The sequence below is a fragment of the Pongo pygmaeus genome, chromosome 17, assembly GCF_028885625.2.
Source record: "Pongo pygmaeus isolate AG05252 chromosome 17, NHGRI_mPonPyg2-v2.0_pri, whole genome shotgun sequence".
In the NCBI taxonomy this organism is placed as follows: Eukaryota; Metazoa; Chordata; class Mammalia; order Primates; family Hominidae; genus Pongo; species Pongo pygmaeus.
In genome coordinates this window covers 20,390,214-20,406,347 of record NC_072390.2, presented here as the reverse complement: position 1 = coordinate 20,406,347, position 16,134 = coordinate 20,390,214, and the positions used below count along the sequence as shown (strand labels likewise).

The following is a 16,134-nucleotide window of genomic DNA, read 5'->3' as shown; positions in this document are numbered from 1 at the left end:
CACTGAAGGATGCCAGGGACCTTCTTCCTGTGGGGGGATGGATGGGGTTCAGCTTGCTGGATGGGCCGGCCAGACTCCAGCCTCCTCACAGGGAGCACCTCCCTCTCCACTCTCTCCCCAGGAATGGCTCTTGTGGGCTCAAGGGAGCCTGAGCCTCTGCCCATCTGCAAGCTGCCTCCAACTCTCAGTCAGGGTTTGGATGCCCCAAGTGCAGTCCTGAAGCCCCCGCCCCCCATTCTACTGTCCCGGCTTCTGAGGCGTCTGGAAATCATAGGCCTCCCATGGAAGGGGAGCAGCAGGCAAGGTCTGCATGAGCCCCACAGATGCCTGCGCGCCTGCTGGACTTAAAGTCTGTGCCCCTCCCCGATCACCAGGGTACCCAGATCCCAGGCAGCTCAGCCAGGCCCAGAGCCCCAAGAGCTGGGCTGTTCTCTCTAACTGGGATCTGGGGTAGGGGCTGCCCCCACCAAGTCCCTGGGGGACTGTCTGGGACATCTAGGCCCTGTCTTCTTGTCTTAACCACTCACAACAGAGAACACAGATGTTCTGTCCAAGAAGGAAGCCCCCACACTCCTCCCATCCTGCCTCTATTTAAATGCGTGGGCATGACCACCCTGAGCCAGCCTCTAAAGGGTCACAGGGCCATCGGGGAAGCAGTGTGGAGGAGACCTCTGGCCTGGCCTCAGCCTGCTCCCAAGGGAGCTAAGAGCTGGGGACAGAGCCTGGAAGCCGCAGCCTTTGCACCCAGGCAGGCCTGCCCACCTACCCCCTACGCCCCACACACCTGCTGACAGCCTCCTCTGTCCTGGCCACTGTGGGCAGCGAGGGGGGGCCTCCCGGCCCAGACCCCTGTTCACAGCATCCATGGCACTCACTGCCTTCTGGTCGTCATCTATCGCTGTCGGAGCCCCCACAGGAGCTGCTGTCAGAGGCCAGCAGGGGGGCCTTCCTGGTGACACACACAGAGGTACACGGAGGTACATGGAGAAGCTGGGCTGACTGCAAAGTAGGAGGCCTGTGCTGTCCAGTGAGGCAGGAGGGACCACAGGGTGTGGCAACCCTGGCCATAGGGCTCCCTTACATGTAGCCTTCTCACATGCAGCCTGTTGCCTGCACATGTGTACCTGTGTGGAAACCGCATGATGAGGCAAACAGGCTCACACACCTTCCATGTGGTCTCCACACAAGCAACACTGTTGCCTCCCCCATGATACAGGGCAATGTGCCCTGGTCTCACATGAAGATGCAGAGGCTCAGGAAGGGGCCCGCTCTGCCTTGTGTGGTCCTGCCACAGCTCCTTCAAGCACCGGGGACACCAGTGTTGGGAGCCAGCTGTCGCTCGCCTGGAGCTCTCAGCCTTGTCTGGGGGAGCCTCTGGGCCTTACTAGGGGCCTGGGGGCCAGGGGCTCTAATCAGGCCCCAGAACGGCTTCCTGCCAACAACCCACCCAAACACATCTCAATGCTGGGGTCCCGGTGCTGCTGTCTAGAACCAAGGGTGCAGACCTGGGCTGTACCACCTGCTCAGACGGGGCTCAGGGCCAGCCCAATGGCCTTGCCGCCTCCCCTCTGGAGGCTGGGGGCCTCCCCATCTGCACGTGGCTGCTCCAGTCCCACTGCTGTATCAAACCCCAATGTCACCAGAGACCTAGCAGCATGCGGGGCCCTGGCCACCTCCTCCCACTGACCCCAAGGAGGGGGGCCAGCTGGCCTCAGGCCTTAAACTGGGCAAGGCTAGGCCTCTGTAGGAGGCTGGCTGCCGCCTGCACTGCTGCTACTCACAGGCTTTCTCGAGGTCTTGGCTCTGGCTGCCTCAGCCTGGCTGTGTTCTGTGTCCATCAGAGAGCTGCACCTGGGCCCTGACTCAGAGCTACAGACAAGGACGAGGACAGGGTCATTCCCGGGGGACGGGCGCCTCCTGACCCTGACAGGCACTTCCTGACACAGCCCCCTCCTGCCAATGCATTTGTTACCAGCAGAAAGGCTGGAATTCAGTGAACTGGCCCAGCCTTTCTCCTCTGGAGCTGAGGTGCCAGCTGCCCACACGCTGGGACCCATGTCCCTCACCACTCCCGGGGCTATGGGCGTCGAGTTCGCTGGCTCATCAAACACTGCCATCCACATGGCGCCTGCTGGGGGAGAGACACAGTGGTCAGGTGTGGGCAGGCCTGCCTGGGGTGCTGCAGGCAAAGGGGAGGCAGCGCACCCCCCACCGGGGGCCCCACAGAGGTTGACAGGAACATGGGGCTGCTCCAGGATGGAGGCCCAGGCAGTGCCCCTCAGCCCCTCAGAGAATAACAGGGGACAGCTCGAGGGTCCTGACAAGCTGCCAACAGCCATGGGGCGTGTGAACTCGGGCTCAGCCAGGTGCCTGAGGGTCCCCAGGCCTCCAGCAGGGCTGACGCTGATAGTGTGGAGGCAATGCCACTGCCCTCCATGACCTGGGGCTCAGTTAGGCGCCTGAGGGCCCCTAGGCCTCCAGCATGGCTGATGCTGACAGTGTGGAGGTGACACCACTGCCCTGTCCTACCCAGGACCGCATCCAACAGAGACGGCAGCTCACCAAGCACCACTGGGCCCTCCCTGGCCTCAAGGATGAGGTGCCTTCCTCCTATCTGGGACGTTCTTGCTTCCCCAGGGTGTTGCCCTTGCTCTCTCTTTTGGCCTCAGCTAAGAGCTCGGCACCTCCTAACGGAGATCCCTGCCCCCTCCCCAAAGTCCTGAGTGGGTCAGTGCTGCCCCCAGGGCAGGGGTAAGGAGAGGGGTCTTATCAGCCATGCAGCCTGCGGGGTGGACTGGCTCCTGCCCTAGATGTCAGCCGTGACAGTGGAGGCCAGCCTGTGCTGCTTTGCTGGGGTGGGCATCACGCCTGTGCCGGATTGTGTGGGGGCCGGGTGGATTATTGGGACTAGGGGGACACCACCCACCAACCTTGGTGACAGTGGCGGAGTGACAACAACCGAGAGGCAGGGGCAGGAGACCACCTTGTGCCGGGCACAGGGCAGCACAGACCCCTACTCAGGATGGCTGGGAAAGAGCTGGGGATGCGGGTTTCGGGCCACAGTGAGCCCCAAATGCCTCAGCTCCAAATGAAGCCTCCACACCCCTAGGCCAGGGTACCATGTCCTGTCCCCAACACACACGTCCCCGGCCCCTGACCCACAGCACCACCTTCTGAGTCACCCTCCAGAGGAGGGGCTTTGTTCTTTCCAGGGGCTGGGGGGCACCTGCCCCAGGCGCATCACCGTCTGCTTCCAAGCTCGCCTTCCCATCCTGGCCTCCGCACTCTGGGCCATTCTTTGAGCAGCTCTCTGAAGCATGGGGGGCTCCAAACCTCGGGGAGATGCAGAGTCAGATGCCTGGTGGCCCAGGACAGATGCCTAACACTGAGAGTCAGTGACGGCACCAGGCTCCAGGCTGAGGGTGAGCACAGAATGTCCTGAGTGAGGAGCACGAGTTGCTCCAGGCCTCAGCTCTGGGGTCCTGAGGGTCACCCACTGCATTGGGCCCCAGTGCTTGCAAGACGGGTGTGCTTGCTCTGCGAGCCAGCATAACAAACAGCAGGGCATCTGGGCATCTGACCGGTGTTATGGGGGCTGCACCTCCTCGGCAGAGGCTTTGGGGGGATGGGCAGGCCCCACACCTGGCTCTGGCCTTCACCTGGGCAGCACAGCGAGTGTCGCTGTCCTCCCAGATGTCCTCGTCCTCATCAAAGTGCTGGATGCGGTCGCTGCAGCAGGCCTCAGAGCTGCGCTGGGCTGCAGAGTAAAACGCCAAGGTCAGTTTCCAGAGGGTCTGGGGGAAACAGGAGGCGCTCTCCCCACAGGGCTCCCAGAGAGGCTTAGTTCAGGATGTGGGCGCCATGGGCTAGAGGGCATGATGGGGAGGGTCAAGAAAAGCGACTGTTCCTAGCTCCACAGAGGGGCCTCTCCCAGCCCCACCGCACAGGCCCACGACAGACCCAGCCATGGGCGCGGCCTGAGCTGCCTGGGAAAAGGGTGCCTGCATGACCCCGCACAGCCCCGCTCGCTCACACTGTCCTCGTCAGTGTCGATGTTGAAGTTGATCTCCGGGATCCTGTCAAATGGGGCGCTGCAAGAGCAAGGGGGATGGCCTCGGCGCTCCCTGCCCCGCCCACTGCTCATCTGGGGGCCTCAGCGCTCCTCCCCCCGTACTCATCTGGGGGCCTCAGTGCTCCTCCCCCGGTGCTCATCTGGGGGCCTCAGTGCTCCTCCCCCTGTGCTCATCTGGGGGCCTCGGTGTTCCTCCCCCAGTGCTCATCTGGGGGCCTCGGTGTTCCTCCCCCAGTGCTCATCTGGAGGCCTCGGCGCTCCTCCCCCACTGCTCACCTGGGGCCTCGGCGCTCCTCCCCTGGTGCTCATCTGGGGCCTCAGTGCTCCTCCCCTGGTGCTCACCGGGGGCCTCAGCACCCTCACGCAACTGGAAACACCTGTTATCTCCCGGCAAGGCTTCAGGGAGCTGCCCCCATGGGACTTCAGCAGCGAGGAGGGGGAGTTGCGCCTCGTGCAGGGGGCATCCAAGTGGACTCACTTGATGTTGTCGTCATGGTCTGCAAACTCCTCATCATTGAAGCCAAACTGATCCACAAAGTTGGCAGTCATCTGCTGGATCTGGTAGTCACAGAAGGCCTGGGAGGGAAGGAGGGACGGAGAGAGGGAGAGAGGGAGGCAGGGACTGATGCCGGTCATAGGCAGTCCTCAGGCCTACAGGCTGCTCTTTGGGAACCACAGTCTCTCTAGTTGTTCAGGAGCTTCTCCTCCAGCAAAAGTGGACAGTAAACTCTGACTGTTCAGGGCTCACGATTCTACCAAAACTCAGGCTGCGTGCTCACTGTGGTCACCTGATACACGTCCCATATTCTTTGACTTTCGAGTTTATCTGCTGTGTCCTCAGTGCTCTCATCAAGGTGGAGTGACTTTGGGGTTCTCCCCTCAGACCCACCCTGCCCCATATGTGCTCGGAGACGAGCCCCCTCTCCCTTTTGCTAGTGAGATGCCATCAGAGACTCGCCTGGAGGACCAAGCGCAGAGCACACAGGTGGTGGGAAGGGCCCGGCAGGGTGCAGGGGCCGGCCACACCCTCACCTGCTGAAGGCAGGTGCTTTCCCTCATTAGGGAAAGCACCCTCAATGTCCTCACTCGAGGAGTGAAGGTAGTGAGTGCTCGCCTAAAACACAGGCCAGATGGGGTGGGTGTGTAAGCCAGCCCAGCACCCCAGACCCTGCCCAGCCCAGGGCTCCCAGACCCTGCCCAGCATGTCACTCATCAGATCTCTGGGCCCCGGAGGCCTCGCTGTGTAAGGAGGTGCCCAGGTGAGGCCAAGGCCCCGCGACAGCCCAACATCCATGTGCAGGGGGCAGGTTGGTCTCAGGCATATGGAGCCCTCTGCCAACAAGCTACAGCTCCTGGAGTGGGAGGGAAGGGACCTGGGGCCAACACCGGCTCTGCACAGCGGTCCTCAGAGACCAGCCCTGGGTGTGGCACAGGACAGGGTCTGTGTTGCAGACATCAGCCTGGAGGACAGACTGCACACTTGCAGGGTATGCTCAGGCACCCGCGTCCAAGAGGAGCAGGCAGGTGTGCGGCCCTTGTGCCTCTCTTGGCCTCTGCCTCGGGGCAAAGACAGGAGCGTCTGACAGCGTCCCAGCACCATGCATGCAGCAAGGGGGCAGCCCTGAGCCTCCTGCGTCCCAGCACCTTGCGGGTGCCGAGGGGGCAGCCCCGAGCCTCCTCTCCAAGTCCACAGTGTTCCTGCGGTTGGTCTCCATCAGCGTCTCCTCCACGAAGCTTTCCTAGCAGCCATGGTAATCCACAGGGAGCCCTGCAAGGGAAGTGCTGCCTGGTGAGCCCTGGGAGACCCCGTGCAGATGGCTCAGGGCACTCAGGAGCTCCGGCAGGTGCATCCTGGGTCCAGGAGGATGGGGTGGTGCTACTGTGGTCAGCCCATCCGAGGGCCTGAAGCAGGGGCTTTGCTGGATGGGAAGGAGGCAGCATAGCCGTGTGTCCAGAGGGGCCTGGGGCCACAGTGAGATTGAGGTGCAGCAACTGTGGGCAGGGTGGTGGGCACTTCTGCCCCTAGTGAGACCTCAGTGGGCAACCGAGTTCCAAGTCTGTTGGTGTGCAAGCCCATTCTGAGGAACTCCCAGAAACGCAGAAGCTGTGGAACAGAATCTGAGAAAGCAGCAAGCTTCCTTCACCCTGCCTCACAGGCCCAAACTCAGCAGCAGCCTACAGGCCTGGGTGTGTGTCCTGTCTGTTTTTCCGGGGAGGTCAGAACCCTGGAAGGATTCACAATCTGGAGACTGTGTGGGATGATCCAAGAGCTTCCTGCTTGCCCCTCGCCTCCCTAAACTGCCCCTGCCCTGGGGAGCCCTCCCTGGCCTCCACGTCCACCCATCTCTTTTGCCCTCCTCTTGCCCTGCTCTTACTATTTGTGACGGCGGCTGGCAGGCCTGACCTTGCTAGGGGCTAATGGGGCCCAACCCAGGAGACCCCTCACCCTATGGTCCTGGGGTGCGGGGAGGACCATCCAGAGCTTCCTCACCTTGTACCGGTATAGGGAGGAGGGGCCACGGCTGGGCCCGCCTCTGCCACACATGTGCTGTGCCCCTGTCCACCTAACCCACTGTGCTCTTAAGAAACAGGGTGCTACCTGTTCCCCTGAGACTTGTGCTATGAAGTCTCACACCTGAGTGAGAATGTGAGACTCTCCAACGACCTGAATGCAGAGCAAAGCTGGCACATGGCCAGGACTGCCAGCACCAAGGCAGGACTCCATGAGCTGCAAGGAGCCTGGAGGCGCTAATGGCTTCGGAGCACCAGCTCCGGAGTCACCAACTGCCCCCAGCAGGGACTGTCTCTTGTGCCACATGCTGACGCCTGGTAGGGTCTCCACAGAAGTCTGCCCAACAGAACTGACACATGAGACCCGGGTCTCCCTGAGGACAGATCTGATGAGGGAAGTGAGAGGACGAGACGGGCTGCGGGGTCTTTCACTGTCAGTGCAATTAGCACCTGCTGATGGGCAGAGGGGAGCCTCAGGCGGCAGCTCCTTCAGAGCCCCGGTGCTCACGACCAGCAAAAGGATGACCGGGTGGGGGGCTCACCTCAGATGACCTCACTGATGTGCGTCTGCACAGAGCCCCACACCAGGTTCTGCACCAGCACGTTGGTGATCTGCGTGAGGTGGCCTATGTTCCCACACCTCATGCCACCCGTCGCCCTAAAAGCCACAGGCACCATGAGGGTGGCTGCCTGGCCTCAACCTTGCCAGACCCATGACCCGGTGAGCCAAGTGGCACAGGCCTCCAGGTTCACCTCCAGAGCAAGTGCCCGGCCCTTGCCCAGAACCCGTGCCCCTGGCCCTGCCTCCAGGACACTTCTGTTTGAGCAGCACCTGCCACGTGCAGCAGGCTCACCCCAACCTCACTACCAAAAGTGCCACTGAGACAGATGTGGAGACAGACATTGCTCTCATCCCCTTTTATAGACAGGGAAACAGAGGCAGAAAGGCTGTGGTGTGGCCTAAGCCCTGCTGGTGGCAGCAGTGGCGCAGGAGCTGAGCCCACGCTGTCAGCTACAAAGCTCAGGCTCAGCACCCTGCGGGGAGGGTCGGGCGGGACCTCCATGCTGTGCAGCCCAGCTTAGCCTCTGCTTCCCCACAGCTGCACTCAAACCCCTCCCAGCTTCAGTGAGTCCCTCCTCATATCGCCCAGAACCAGACAGCTCCAAGCAGGACAATGAATGGGTAGGGATGACTTTGGGTCCAGGACAATAAGCAGGACATGTGTCCTGACCAGAGGGAGCATCCATTAAGCAGAAGACATGGAAAGACCAAAATAATGTATCCCCATGTGCGAGTGCTGACGGAGCACCCGAGTTCTTGGGGAAGATCAAGAATGGACAGGGGACCCACAAGAGGGCAAAGCCTAGGCAAGCCAGGCTGGGCAGGGGCCAGAGCAGGTGCCTGGTGGGGATGGGACTGCTTCCTGTCAGCTCCCTGTGTCCTCTCCCCAAGTAGCATTTGCAGCTGTCCACCCAGCAGGAGGGCCCCTTGCATGGCAGCCTCAGAGTGTGGAGCTGTGTCGCACACCCAGCGCTCCACCAGAGCCTGCAGTCCTGCACGCAGCATCACCAGTGCCCGGCTGAGGTGCATCTCTGCATCCCTGAATGGCCAGGCTGGGTCCCTCCATGTCCGAGTGGCTCTTATTGTGTGTGGTCGTTGGCTTGCCAGGCCTCCAGGATCCTCTGCACCAGGCAGCACTTTTGAAACAACTGGGGGTGGCAGGGGCTGTAGCGTGAGTCAGGGTCTGACTTGGCTCACCACAACCTCTGCCTCCCAGGTTCAAGCGATTCTCCTGCCTCAGCCTCCTGCGTAGCACCCGCCACCATGCCCAGTTAATTTTTGTATTTTTAGTAGAAACGGGGTTTTGCCATATTGGTCAGGCTGGTCGTGAACTTCCGACCTCAGGTGATTTGTCCACTTCAGCCTCCCAAAGTGCTGGGATTACAGGCGTGAGCCACCATGCCTTGCCTCTTTTGTCCTTAAGTTGGAAGCTTAACTCATTGATTTGTAGCCTTTCTTCTTTTCCAGTCTGTCTTTAAAAGGCTACATTTCCCTGTATACAATGAACTTTAACTACATTCTACACATTTTGCTATGTAGTACTTTTATTATTCTTCAGTTCTAAGTATTTGAAAAGTTCCTTTATAATTTTGTCTTCCTCATAAGTTATTAGAAGTGTGTTAGACTCTCAAGCACGTGAGGGTTCCATCCAGGATGGGCAGGCGTGTGCACATTGTCCACCACACAAACGTGAGACTGTGAGGTGCACATTCAGAGACTCCCCAAGGGAGCCCGGACCTAAGCAGCATGGGCTGAAGCCCAGAGGAGGTTCTGGCCACCTAGGCACTCCCCTGGGGGACAGAGGTAGCTCAATGAGGACAGCGGGTCTGCAAGCTACCATCCATAGGCCAAATCCAGCCTATCACTTGCTATTGTAAATATAAAGTCTTAGTTAAACACAGCCATGCCCGTTCATTCACATATTGTCTGTGGCCACTTTCACGCTTCAAAGGCAGAACTGAATGGTTATGACAGAAACTGTATGACCCACAAAGCCTAAAATATTTACTATCTGGCCTTAAGAGAAAAGTTTCCTGATCCCTATTCTAGAGCTGCCGTGTCTAACATGGTAGCCACTGGGCAGCCACACATGGCTATTGAGGACTTTAAGTGTGGCTTGTTCAAATTGAGATGTGCTGCAAGTATAAAAGACACATCAAAGTTTGAAGACTTTATTAAAAAAAGACAATGAAATATGTCATTAATAACTTTTATATTGATTACATGTTGAAATTATATTATAGATAATATACACTGGGTTAAATAAAATATTAATACAATTAACTTTACCTGCTTCTTTTTACTCTTTAATGTAGGAAACTTTAACATATGGGGTTCTCATTATATTACTAGTGGAGAGCATTGCTCTAGAGTAAGGTTTAATTCAGCTGCCAAGTAACTTAGCACACATTATCCTATAAGATAATGGCAAACTTGAGGTTTACACATTTCCATTTTCCTCAGTGTGGTGACTTTATGCTCATGAAAATGTAGTGACTTATATAATCTAGGAAATAGACCACAAAATTCTGCATATATTTTTGTCTTCTAAGCAGCTGTCCATGATTAATTCATTCATCAAAAGCATTGGTATTACAGAAAGTTTGTGAAAGATCACACAGCTCAAAAAACTGAAAAAACAATATTTTTACAAAATTTTATCATTCTAGGCTTAAAACTGTGAAAATCTATTAAAATCACAGTAGTAACCACATTGAAATCTGAAAAAGGGAATATACCAAACAACAGTACTTATGTTTGGGTGACAAAATTTAGCACTATTCTTAAAACTTATTTTCCAAATTGCTGTGATGCTTTTTTTACAGTTAAAACAAGAAATTCTAATAATTTGAAGTCAAAAAATACAAAATCATAAAACCTTTGGAAGTATACGTTTTACAATATACTAAATACTATAGAGTTAATATTTCAAGACAAAAATACAAAATAAAATTTAAAAGTTGAATTTAAAAAAATAAAAGTACATATACCTAATCTCCCAAAATCTTTCTCCAGGAGCATCAGGATTCTACAAATCAATGCTATCTAACTGACGAAGAACCAGCAGAGCCTGAATTTTTTTAAAAAGAGAAAGGCAAAGAGAAGACTCACTCAAACATGTTTGGTAAACATAACACTGGAGTACGTATTGTATAAATGCTAAGAAACTGAGCTATTTCATTTGTAGTTTCAATACATAGTAAAAGGTAAAAAGAGATAAACTCTGGTGAACACAAACCTCTAGGGAATAATACAGACAGAATGAAATCATTTTATTCCCATCATTCTTACTCTAACTGGCATAACCATATAAAGCTAAAAGATGAATTCAGAACAATATACAACTGTAAAAACTCCTTTAAGAAACAAACAAAATAATTTCAACAGATATTAAAGAACTCTATGAAACAAAAAGTTAATCCCCAAATAAGAAGGGCTTGCCAAAATTAATACACACAGCAAAAGATAAGTAAAAATTGTCTCACTTGCCACAAAGTCGCTTGTAACAGAAAAGAGCAACTATTTTTCAAAATCAAGAGAGAGGAAGCAAAATGGATTTTGTATTTCATAGCAGATTATCCATTCTAAAGTATTTCAATTGACCATAGAACTGAAATTGGAATTTGGTTCAGGGAACATTAACAGGAATTAAATAATTCACTTATAATGTATAACATATAGATTATTATATAAATTAAAACCATCAAAGATGTAAAGAATAAAACGTAAACTCTTCCTTCAAACTGATCCTATCTTAACTCCAATTCTATAATCCCAACTCACATTCCTGCCACCACTCCTCCACCCCCAACCCAGCAGACACTGTGAAGCTCTGGACATTCCTTTCAGTCCTTGCTCAACATACCAACATATAAAGGCCAGACCCATATTATCTCATTTCAAACATTGTTATTGTAATTACTTTGAGATATTTAATGAAAATTGCAATTAATTGTGAGAATCTCAAAAAACTATTAATGTAAAGCTCTCATATCAAGAAAAAACAAGACAAATTAAAAATCAAATTTGCTACTATTGTACCAAAACTTGGTACAATTTACTGGCAGTAGCTTTTTCAAGTGGCAAATTCTCTATATTTTTGTTTGATAAAACTTTAAAAATATATATTGAAAGAAAACGTGTTAGCCTTTTCCCTGCTTTGATTTTCTTTTCATGTTCCCTTTTTTTTTCTGTATTTTCTACGTTTTAACAAAGCCATAAACACAGTATACTCACTTGACGTATCATATTTTTCCATACTGCCATGTGATCCATATAGGTTTTTGTTGTTGTTGTTGTTGTTTTTTGAGACAGACTCTTGCTCTGTCACCCAGGATGGAGTGCTGCGGCACGATCTTGGCTCACTGCAACTTCCGCCTCCCGGGTTCATGCCATTCTCCTGCCTCAGCCTCCCGAGTAGCTGGGACTACAGGCACATGCCACCGCGCCCGCCACCATGCCCAGCTAATTTTTTGTATTTTTAGTAGAGATGGGGTTTTACCATGTTAGCCAAGATAGTCTTGATCTCCTGACCTCGTGATTAGCCCGCCTCGGCCTCCCAAAGTGCTGGGATTACAGGCATGAGCCACCATGCCCCGCAGATATATATAGGTTTTTGTTTTTTTTTTTCTTTGAGACGTGGCTTCGTTCTGTGGCCCAGGCTGGAGGGCAGTGATGTGATCTCGGGTCACTGCATCCTCCAACCTCCCAGGTTTAAGCAATTCTCTGCCTCAGCCTCCCAAGTAGCTGGGATTACAGGGGTCCACCACCATACCCAGCTAATTTTTTTTTTTTGTATTTTTAGTAGAGACAGGTTTCACCATCTTGGCCAGGCTGATCTTGAACTTCTGACCTTGTGATCCACCCACCTCAGCCTCCCAAAGTGCTGGGATTACAGGCAAGACCCACTGCGCCCGGCCCTATATAGGTTTTAATGAATGTTTATCAGCTCATCAAGTTAAAATACCATTCTCGTTATTGAATATTAACCCATTCTCCTCCTAGTAAAGTTCTTCTAATATTCTCCTATTATAATCAAGAGCAATAAGTACCTATGTGTGCAGCTTTTTCCTTTTGAGTTATATTCATAACATTTTTAAAGTCATAGAAATTGAATTATTTGTACAAAAAAAATGAAATGTTTGTATAGCTCCTGCCAAATAGGGTTCTGAAAAGACTACAAGAAATGTATCAATTTATGGGACCAATAGCAATGTACACAAATATGGAAGCAATGACTAAGTAATAAGTGCTAAACCATTTTTTTTTTTGAGATGAAGTCACGCTCTTGTCTCCCAGGCTGGAGTGCAATGGTGTGATATCAGCTCACTGCAACCTCCGCCTCCCAGGTTCAAGTAATTCTCCTGCCTCAGCCTCCCGAGTAGCTGGGATTACAGGTGCCTTCCACCCCACCCGGCTAATTTTTTGTATTTTTAGTAGAAATGGGGTTTCACCATCTTGGTGAGGCTTGAACTCCTGACCTCGTGATCTACTCACCTCAGCCTCCCAAAGTGCTGGGATTACAGGCATGAGCCACTGCGCCCGGCCAACACCTGAGAACTTTCAAAACTGGGTTGTTCATAATTAGAATTTTAAAAATCCACAGTCCAAATCTGATAAAGTTTTGCTCTTTATTTAATGTTGCCATATCAGAGTTGAAGTTTTCTCAAGTACCTTTTAATGATTTCACTTATTTTGTTTGATATGCTTTTGTATCTTGTGAATACCTGTTTTAAAGTATGTTAATATTTTATTTTGTTTAAGAAAAATGAAATTTTACAATATGAATAAATTTAAGATCAAAAGATTTAAAAGTACCATCGAATATAGTCCCATCGTTTTGTCAGTGTGCTATACTGGACTACAACATAAATACTATTACTTTTAACTTAAATGGTAAGGTGGCAAGTCGATGTATCAAATGCTGTGAAAGGGCTAAGAGTATTCAAATAATATGTTTGAAAAGCTTTGGAATGAAAATTTTATATTATATTTTCAGTGCCATTTTTCTCTAGGGCTTTTGATCTGAATAAAATGCTTTAGCTTTATCTTTCCAAAGCATCTTATTAACTCCATCTTCCTTAATATGGGCCCTTCGGTCAAGGCTTACTATGTATTTAATACTATGTATTAATATATTATTAATGATATAATTATTAATCATATAATTAATAAATAATATAATTAATAATATATTAATATATGGATCATAATTAATAATAATTAAGAATTAATAATATATTATTAATAATATATGTATTAATATATGTATTAATATGATGTATTAAATACATAGTATTTAATACAAGTATTTATCAATTATCAAATATAATCACCGTGGAGAAATTTTCCTATTCCATACATCTAAATTCAGAACCTTTTTGAAAACCAAGAGTGCGTTTCGTAAAAAGAAATATGCAAAGAAAATAATAAAAATTTTTTTTTAGTAGTTTAGCAATGCGTATTGGACTTACATTGGTGGTGATTTGATGAGTGAATTTACCAGCACATAGTGAGTTGTAGAGTATGAGTGAATTCTGCACCAGGCAGATCTATAGAAAAAGAAAAAAAGCAGATTATTTCTATGAGAAAAATACTCAGTAATACAAACGAAGACAAAAAGAACAGCAAATAGAAAGTTTTTAAATAATAATAATAATAATAAAAAGAAAAAAATAAATAAAAAAAAATAAAAAAATAAAAAAATAAAAAGACCAATTAAAAAAAAAAAAAAAAGAACAATGAGAACACTTGGACACAGGAAGGGGAACATCACACACTGGGGCCTGTTGTGGGGTGGGGAGAGGGGGGAGGGATAGCATTAGGAGATATACCTAATGTTAAATGACGAGTTAATGGGTGCAGCACACCAACATGGCACATGTATACATATGTAACAAACCTGCACATTGTGCACATGTACCCTAGAACTTCAAGTATAATAAAAAATATATATATAAAAAATTTAAAAAAAAAAACAACACTGTTTTTAAGGTCTTGAAATGAACATCAATACGTAATAGTGAGAAATACCGATAAAGGTGAACCTGTTATCCCTCTAGTCTTTCCATTTATAAAGGATAACGGCATCAGTAAACATAGATAAAAACCAATGCCCTCACCTTAAACTGTTGGTTGTTGTGAGGGCTTACACGAAAGCAAGAAACAAGGCAGTCAATCATAAGATCCACATCTGCAGGCTGACTGCCTCTTGAGAATGGCTTACTTGGATTGAAAAGCAGGTTCTATAAAAACCCCAACAGAAAACAAAAGCCTTTGAATACCCATGCAGTATTTCTTTACTAATATGTAATAACATCAACACATTATCCACATACATGGCAGTAAAATTCAGTTGCCAGAAGCAGCACAAAGCACCAATACTGTGGTTCATCAGTCTGATACAATTCTTCCTATACCATATATAGGTTCCTTTCAGGCCCTGATTGCCACATTATTTTAAACCCAAGTCTGTATATTTATGCTCATTTAAGAAAACAGTGTTTGCTTCATATTCTCAGTCCATTTAGACTGATGAACGCAGTAACAACAAAAGCAAGTCCTATGAACTTATCAAAGAAGAATCAGAACTTTAATGTTAGCAATTCTCTTTGACATAATACTTATGCTAGAAAATTAATTTAATTTTCTTAAACTTTGTAGTAGAGAAAGAATAAGCATGTTACCTTAAGATCAACTACCATGGACTGAACAAGTAGGAAAGTGACAGCGTTATCTTCCCGATTGATGTAAGCACTTGCTTTACACAGTTTGGCACAGGCAATTGCAGCACTTTCTGTCAGCTGCCTACTTCCTCCGTGGCCAGCAAGAGCTTTTCAGACTGTCCAGAAACAATTTCTACAGAATTCAAATACAGCGATAAGATAATATATGAAGTTTCTTCTATTCCAGATTTACCTAATATGATAGCAAATTAACAACCTCTAAAACTCATACTATAAAGAGTGCATAATTTATATTTCTGGTTTTCAATTTCATAATTTAAGTAGTGGTCATCATTTAAATGTGTCTCAAATTAAAAAAAAAATCTTTTTTCTATTTTCTTTATTGAATTTTTAAGGGTATGTCAAAAACAGTCCTTCCCAAACAAGGGAGCTGTTTTCTGAACTTTTTTTTTTTTTTTTTCTGAGATGGAGTCTTCCTCTGTTGCCCAGGCTGGAATGCAGAGGCACCATCTATCACAGGTGCCTGCCACCATGCCTGGCTAATTTTTGTATTTTTAGTAGAGACAGGGTTTCACCATGTTGGCCAACCTGGTCTCGAACCCCTGGGCTCAAGTGATCCTTCTTCCTCAGCCTCCCAAAGTGCTGGGATTACAGGCATGAGCCACCATGCCTAGGCTTCAACTTTGAATTCAGCTGATCATATCTTCTTTTTGATATTTAAAATCTAAATATTGTACTCTCTTGGCTCTGGTCTATGATAAACTGTTCCATCCTTTTCTAACACTCCAGGCTATATTCAAACTTCAGCCTTCTAAATAAGAATATATTCAAGGCTGTTCTATCGCTCTAAATTTGCTTCTCAAAAAAAAAATTACATATTCTTGTGAATGTCAACCCCTCTTTACAGTTCATTAACAAATTTCTTCCCTTGACTTTTCTCCTAAATGAATATCTCACATCTCCACCTACATGTGTGCTCAAATGTAACATGTCAACAACTAAACTTACCCAACATCAGCACGATATATTCTTCTCAAGTGTACATGGAACATTCTCCAAAACAGACCATATATTAGGCTACAAAAGAAGTCTTAATACATTTAAAGAAATTGAAATCATACAAAGTATGTTTTCTGATCATAATGGAAATGAAAAACCAACAGCAGATGAAAAACTAACAAATTCACAAATATGGGAAAATTTGTGAATCATAATAGATCAAAGGAAAAAATCATGAAAGAAATTAGAAACCATCTTGAGACAAATGAAAATGAAAACACAGTACACTAAAACTTACAGGATGC

At 48.9% G+C, this 16,134-nt stretch overlaps 1 pseudogene; it reads right to left on the bottom strand.

Annotated features, from left to right (window-relative positions):
* Positions 1-762: 762 nt before the first annotated feature.
* On the bottom strand, positions 763-14,848 carry LOC129019158 (serine/threonine-protein phosphatase 6 regulatory subunit 2-like; annotated as a pseudogene).
* Positions 14,849-16,134: the final 1,286 nt, after the last annotated feature.